Raw genomic sequence first — 7,500 nt, forward strand, 5'->3', positions numbered from 1 at the left:
GTGTTTGGGTGGGAGGGTTTCTGTGTATTTGGGTGGGTGGGTGGGAGGGTTGCTGTGTGTTTGGGTCATCTAGACCAATATAGCCCCAGTCAGCTAGACCAGTATAGCCCCAGTCCCAGTCCCAGTTAGACCAGTATAGTCCCAGTCAGCTAGACCAGTATAGTCCCAGTCCCAGTCCCAGCTAGACCAGTATAGTCCCAGTCAGCAAGATAAGTATAGCCCCAGTCAGCTAGACCAGTATAACCCCAGTCAGCTAGACCAGTATAGCCCCAGTCAGCTAGACCAGTATAGCCCCAGTCAGCTAGACCAGTATAGCCCCTGTCATCTAGACCAATATAGCCCCAGTCAGCTAGACCAGTATACCCCAGTCACAGTCCCAGTTAGACCAGTATAGTCCCAGTCAGCTAGACCAGTATAGTCCCAGTCCCAGTCCCAGCTAGACCAGTATAGCCCCAGTCAGCTAGACCAGTATAGCCCCAGTCAGCTAGACCAGTATAGCCCCAGTCAGCTAGACCAGCATAGCCCCAGTCAGCTAGACCAGTATAGCCCCAGTCTCAGTCCCAGCTAGACCAGTATAGTCCTAGTCAGCTAGACCAGTATAGTCCTAGTAAGCTAGACCAGTATATCCCCAGTCAGCTAGACCAGTATAGTCCCCAGTCAGCTAGACCAGTATAGCCCCAGTCAGCTAGACCAGTATAGCCCCAGTCAGCCAGACCAGTATAGCCCCAGTCAGCTAGACCAGTATAGCCCCAGTCAGCTAGACCAGTATAGTCCCAGTCAGCTAGACCAGTATAGTCCCAGTCAGCTAGACCAGTATAGCCCCAGTCAGCTAGACCAGTATAGTCCCAGTCAGCTAGACCAGTTTAGTCCCAGTCAGCTAGACCAGTATAGTCCCAGTCAGCGAGACCAGTATAGTCCCAGTCAGCTAGACCAGTATAGCCCCAGTCAGCTAGACCAGTATATCCCCAGTCAGCTAGACCAGTATAGTCCCAGTCCCAGCTAGACCAGTATATCCCCAGTCAGCTAGACCAGTATAGTCCCAGTCCCAGCTAGACCAGTATAGTCCCAGTCCCAGCTAGACCAGTATAGTCCCAGTCAGCTAGACCAGTATAGCCCCAGTCCCAGTCCCATCTAGACCAGTATAGTCCCAGTCCCAGCTAGACCAGTATAGTCCCAGTCAGCTAGACCAGTATAGCCCCAGTCCCAGTCCCATCTAGACCAGTATAGTCCCAGTCCCATCTAGACCAGTATAGTCCCAGTCAGCTAGACCAGTATAGTCCCAGTCAGCTAGACCTGTATAGTCCCAATACCAGCTAGACCAGTATAGCCCCAGTCAGCTAGACCAGTATAGCCCCAGTCAGCCAGACCAGTATAGCCCCAGTCAGCTAGACCAGTATAGTCCCAGTCCCAGCTAGACCAGTATAGTCCCAGTCAGCTAGACCAGTATAGTCCCAGTCAGCTAGACCAGTATAGCCCCAGTCAGCTAGACCAGTATAGCCCCAGTCAGCTAGACCAGTATAGTCCCAGTCAGCTAGACCAGTATAGCCCCAGTCAGCTAGACCAGTATAGCCCCAGTCAGCTAGACCAGTATAGCCCCAGTCAGCTAGACCAGTATAGTCCCAGTCAGCTAGACCAGTATAGTCCCAGTCAGCTAGACCAGTATATCCCCAGTCAGCTAGACCAGTATATCCCCAGTCAGCTAGACCAGTATATCCCCAGTCAGCTAGACCAGTATATCCCCAGTCAGCTAGACCAGTATAGTCCCAGTCCCAGCTAGACCAGTATAGCCCCAGTCAGCTAGACCAGTATATCCCCAGTCAGCTAGACCAGTATATCCCCAGTCAGCTAGACCGGTATAGTCCCAGTCAGCTAGACCAGTATAGCCCCAGTCAGCTAGACCAGTATAGCCCCAGTCAGTCAGCTAGACCAGTATAGTCCCAGTCAGCTAGACCAGTATAGTCCCAGTCCCATCTAGACCAGTATATCCCCAGTCAGCTAGACCAGTATAGTCCCAGTCAGCTAGACCAGTATAGTCCCAGTCAGCTAGACCAGTATATCCCCAGTCAGCTAGACCAGTATATCCCCAGTCAGCTAGACCGGTATAGTCACCGTCCCAGTCAGCCAGACCAGTATAGTCCCAGTCCCAGTCTGCTAGACCAGTACAGTCCCCGTCCCAGTCAGCCAGACCAGTATAGTCCCAGTCCCAGTCTGCTAGACCAGTACAGTCCCCGTCCCAGTCAGCCAGACCAGTATAGTCCCAGTCCCAGTCTGCTAGACCTGTACAGTCCCCGTCCCAGTCAGCCAGACCAGTATAGTCCCAGTCCCAGTCTGCTAGACCAGTACAGTCCCCGTCCCAGTCAGCCAGACCAGTCTAGCCCCAGTCCCCAGTCTGCTAGACCTGTACAGTCCCCGTCCCAGTCAGCCAGACCAGTATAGTCCCAGTCCCAGTCTGCTAGACCTGTACAGACCCCGTCCCAGTCAGCCAGACCAGTATAGTCCCAGTCCCAGTCTGCTAGACCAGTACAGTCCCCGTCCCAGTCAGCCAGACCAGTATAGCCCCAGTCCCAGCATTCCATAATGGTTTCTGTGGCAGCATGGGCAGTGAACAAACTCTCCTAGGTGTGTCCATCTAGAGGCATCTTTCTAGCTCTATGCTAGCAACCTGGTTCATCTTGTTTAAAGATCAGGCGGTATTGTTGGGAAAATGATTTTGGCGGCGAGCGAGGGAGGGCCGACTCACATTTCAAAGACGTTAGCGAACAGAACAGGTGTAATTTCATCTCCTTAACTTGCCCTCGTTCTGACAACATCATCTCTCTCTCTCTCTCTCTCTCTCTCTCTCTCTCTCTCTCTCTCTCTCTCTCTCTCTCTCTCTCTCTCTCTCTCTCTCTCTCTCTCTCTCTCTCTCTCTCTCTCTCTCTCTCTCTCTCTCTCTCTCTCTCTCTCTCTCTCTCTCTCTCTGTCTCTCTCTCTCTGTCTCTCTCTCTCTCTGTCTCTCTCTCTCTCTCTTAGTCATTGGCTCCCTCTCTATCTCGCTCTGTCAATCTCTCTCGCTCTCTCTCTGCCCTTCCCTGCCGTGCCGTGCCAGCTCAGAGAATAACAATTGTGTAAAGTAGGCCAGAGTAGAAATATGTGTTGTTTTTCTGTTGTCTTTCAGTTCTTCTCTCAGACCTGTTCTGGTCCTATTTCGGGTTTAGATTACCTCTGTGCTCTGAAACACACACACACACACACACACACACACACACACACACACACACACACACACACACACACACACACACACACACACACACACACACACACACACACACACACACACACACACACACACACACACACACACACACACACACACACACACACACACACACACACACACACACACACACTACTAGCACCAACCCTGCCTCTGCCACCCGACTATCAAGTATGAATGTCTATATTTCCCAACACTACATCAGCATCAGTTTAAAGATGTGTGTCGTTGATCAGGTGAATATGAGGAGAGGCTCAGATATATTGTCATATATACAGAGACAAAGAGAGGAAGGAGTATGGGGGGAGATTGGTTTACAGTTTTGCAATGGTGGAAAAAGTACCCAATTGTCATACTTGCGTAAAAGTAAAGATTCCTTAATAGAAAATGACTCAAGTAAAAGTGAAAGTCACCCAGTAAAATATTACCAGAGTAAAAGTCTAAAAGTATTTATTTTGAAATATTATTAAGTATCAATCGGAAAATGTAAAAATACTTTTAAGTATCAAAAGTAAAGTCTGAATCACATATAATTTACTGATAGCCGGGGCACCCTCCAACACCCTCCAACACCCTCCAACACCCTCCAACACCCTCCAACACCCTCCAACACTCTCCAACACTCTCCAACACCCACCAAAACTCTCCAACACTCTCCAACACCCTCCAACACCCTCCAACACTCTCCAACACCCTCCAACACTCTCCAACACCTTCCAACACCCTCCAACTCCCTCAAACACTCTCCAACACTCTCCAACACCCTCCAACTCTCTCCAACACCCTCCAACACCTCCAACACCCTCCAACTCCCTCCAACACTCTCCAACACTCTCCAACACTCTTCAACACCCTCCAACACCCTCCAACACCCTCCAACACTCTCCAACACTCTCCAACACCCTCCAACACCCTCCAACACTCTCCAACACCCTCCAACACTCTCCAACACCCTCCAACACCTTCCAACACCCTCCAACACTCTCCATCACTCTCCAACACCCTCCAACACCCTCCAACTCTCTCCAACACTCTCCAACACCCTCCAACACCTCCAACACTCTCCAACACCCTCCAACACCCTCCAACACTCTCCAACACTCTCCAACACTCTCCAACACCCTCCAACACTCTCCAACACTCTCCAACACCCTCCAACACTCTTCAACACTCTCCAACACCCTCCAACACCCTCCAACTCTCTCCAACACTCTCCAACACCCTCCAACACTCTCCAACACCCTCCAACACTCTCCAACACTCTCCAACACCCTCCAACACTCTCCAACACCCTCCAACACCCTCCAACTCTCTCCAACACTCTCCAACACCCTCCAACACTCTCCAACACTCTCCAACACCTCCAACACTCTCCAACACTCTCCAACACCCTCCAACACCCTCCAACACTCTCCAACACTCTCCCACACCCTCCAACACTCTCCAACACTCTCCAACACTCTCCAACACCCTCCAACACTCAGACATTATTTACAAACAAAGCATGTGTGTTCAGCGAGTCCGCCATCTCAGAGGCAGTCGAGACACTCAGAGGCAGTCGAGACACTCAGAGGCAGTCGAGACATTCAGAGGCAGTCGAGACACTCAGAGGCAGTCGAGACATTCAGAGGCAGTCGAGACACTCAGAGGCAGTCGAGGCAGTCGAGACATTCAGAGGCAGTCGAGACATTCAGAGGCAGTCGAGGCAGTCGAGGCAGTCGAGGCAGGCGAGGCAGTCGAGACAATCAGAGGCAGTCGAGACACTCAGAGGCAGTCGAGGCAGTCGAGACACTCAGAGGCAGTCGAGACACTCAGAGGCAGTCGAGACACTCAGAGGCAGTCGAGGCAGTCGAGGCAGTCGAGGCAGTCGAGGCATTGCGTTCAAAGCGTAGCGGGTACTTTTGTGTGTGTAAATGTATGGGGTAAAAAGTAAAAAGTAAAATCTTTAGGAATGTAGTGGAGTAAAAATGAAAGTTGTAAATAAAGTAAATTGTAAAGTAAATTATAGATTAATTAATTACCCAAAACACTTCTGAAGTAGTACTTTACTTTAAAGTGTTTCTACACCACTGCAGTGTTGACGATACATTTACATTTTAGTCATTAAGCTTTTATACAGAATAACTTACAGGAGGGTTAAATGTTTTATAGGAGCAGTCAGGGTTAAATGTTTTACAGGAGCAGTCAGGGTTAAATGTTTTACAGGAGCAGTCAGGGTTAAATGTTTTACAGGAGCAGTCAGGGTTAAATGTTTTACAGGAGCAGTCAGGGTTAAGTGTTTTACAGGACCAGTCAGGGTTAAATGTTTTACAGGACCAGTCAGGGTTAAATGTTTTACAGGAGCAGTCAGGGTTAAATGTTTTACAGGAGCAGTCAGGGTTAAATGTTTTACAGGACCAGTCAGGGTTAAATGTTTTACAGGACCAGTCAGGGTTAAATGTTTTACTCAATGACACATCGACAGATATTTCACCTTGTTGACTCAGGGATTCGAACCAGCAACCTTTCGGTTACTGGTCCAACACTCTAACCTCTAGGCTACCTGCCGCCTCCACACTCTAACCGCTAGGCTACCTGCTGCCTCTACACTCTAACCACTAGGCTACCTGCTGCCTCTACACTCTAACCCCTAGGCTACCCTGCTGCCTCTACACTCTAACCACTAGGCTACCTGCTGCCTCTACACTCTAACCCCTAGGCTACCCTGCTGCCTCTACACTCTAACCCCTAGGCTACCCTGCCCCCTCTACACTCTAACCGCTAGGCTACCTGCTGCCTCTACACTCTCACCGTGAGGCTACCTGCTGCCTCTACACTCTAACCGCTAGGCTACCTGCCGCCTCTACACTCTAACCGCTAGGCTACCTGCCGCCTCTACACTCTAACCGCTAGGCAACCTGCCGCCTCTACACTCTAACCACTAGGCTACCTGCCGCCTCTACACTCTAACCACTAGGCTACCTGCCGCCTCTACACTCTAACCGCTAGGCTACCTGCCGCCTCTACACTCTAACCGCTAGGCTACCTGCCGCCTCTACACTCTAACCGCTAGGCTACCTGCCGCCTCTACACTCTAACCGCTAGGCTACCTGTCGCCTCTACACTCTAACCAAATCAAAATCAAATCAAATGTATTTGTCACATACACATGGTTAGCAGATGTTAATGTGAGTGTAGCGAAATGCTTGTGCTTCTAGTTCCGACAATGCAGTGATAACCAACGAGTAATTTAACCTAACAATTCCACAACTACTGTCTTATACACAGTGTAAAGGGGATAAGGAACATGTACATAAGGATATATGAATGAGTGATGGTACAGAACGGCATAGGCAAGATGCAGTAGATGGTATCGAGTACAGTATATACATATGAGATGAGTATGTAAACAAAGTGGCATAGTTTAAAGTGGCTAGTGATACATGTATTACATAAAGATGCAGTAGATGATATAGAGTACAGTATATGCATATACATATGAGATGAGTAAAATAGGGTATGTAAACATTATATTAAGTAGCATTGTTTAAAGTGGCTAGTGATATATTTTTACATCAATTTCCATCAATTTCCATTATTAAAGTGGCTGGAGTTGAGTCAGTATGTTGGCAGCAGCCACTCAATGTTAGTGGTGGCTGTTTAACAGTCTGATGGCCTTGAGATAGAAGCTGTTTTTCAGTCTCTCGGTCCCTGTTTTGATGCACCAGTACTGACCTCGCCTTCTAGATGATAGCGGGGTGAACAGGCAGTGGCTCGGGTGGTTGGTGGTTGATGATCTTTATGGCCTTCCTGTAACATCGTGTGGTGTAGGTGTCCTGGAGGGCAGGTAGTTTGCCCCCGGTGATGCGTTGTGCAGACCTCACTACCCTCTGGAGAGCCTTAAGGTTGTGGGCGGAGCAGTTGCCGTACCAGGCTGTGATACAGCTCGACAGGATGCTCTCGATTGTGCATCTGTAGAAGTTTGTGAGTGCTTTTGGTGACAAGCCGAATTTCTTCAGCCTCCTGAGGTTGAATAGGCGCTGCTGCGCCTTCTTCACGACGCTGTCAGTGTGAGTGGACCAATTCAGTTTGTCTGTGATGTGTACGCCGAGGAACTTAAAACTTGCTACCCTCTCCACTACTGATCCATCGATGTGGATAGGGGGGTGCTCCCTCTGCTGTTTTCTGAAGTCCACAATCATCTCCTTAGTTTTGTTGATGTTGAGTGTGAGGTTATTTTCCTGACACCACACTCCGAGGGC

At 49.5% G+C, this 7,500-nt stretch overlaps 1 protein-coding gene across 3 annotated transcripts in view; it reads left to right on the top strand.

The window, feature by feature from the left end:
- Positions 1-7,500, top strand: part of eya4 (EYA transcriptional coactivator and phosphatase 4) — a 194,988-nt gene that overhangs the window by 6,339 nt on the left and 181,149 nt on the right. The gene's annotated exons all lie outside the window — the stretch shown is intronic.

The sequence above is a fragment of the Oncorhynchus gorbuscha genome, linkage group LG14 (assembly GCF_021184085.1).
Source record: "Oncorhynchus gorbuscha isolate QuinsamMale2020 ecotype Even-year linkage group LG14, OgorEven_v1.0, whole genome shotgun sequence".
Taxonomy (NCBI): domain Eukaryota; kingdom Metazoa; phylum Chordata; class Actinopteri; order Salmoniformes; family Salmonidae; genus Oncorhynchus; species Oncorhynchus gorbuscha.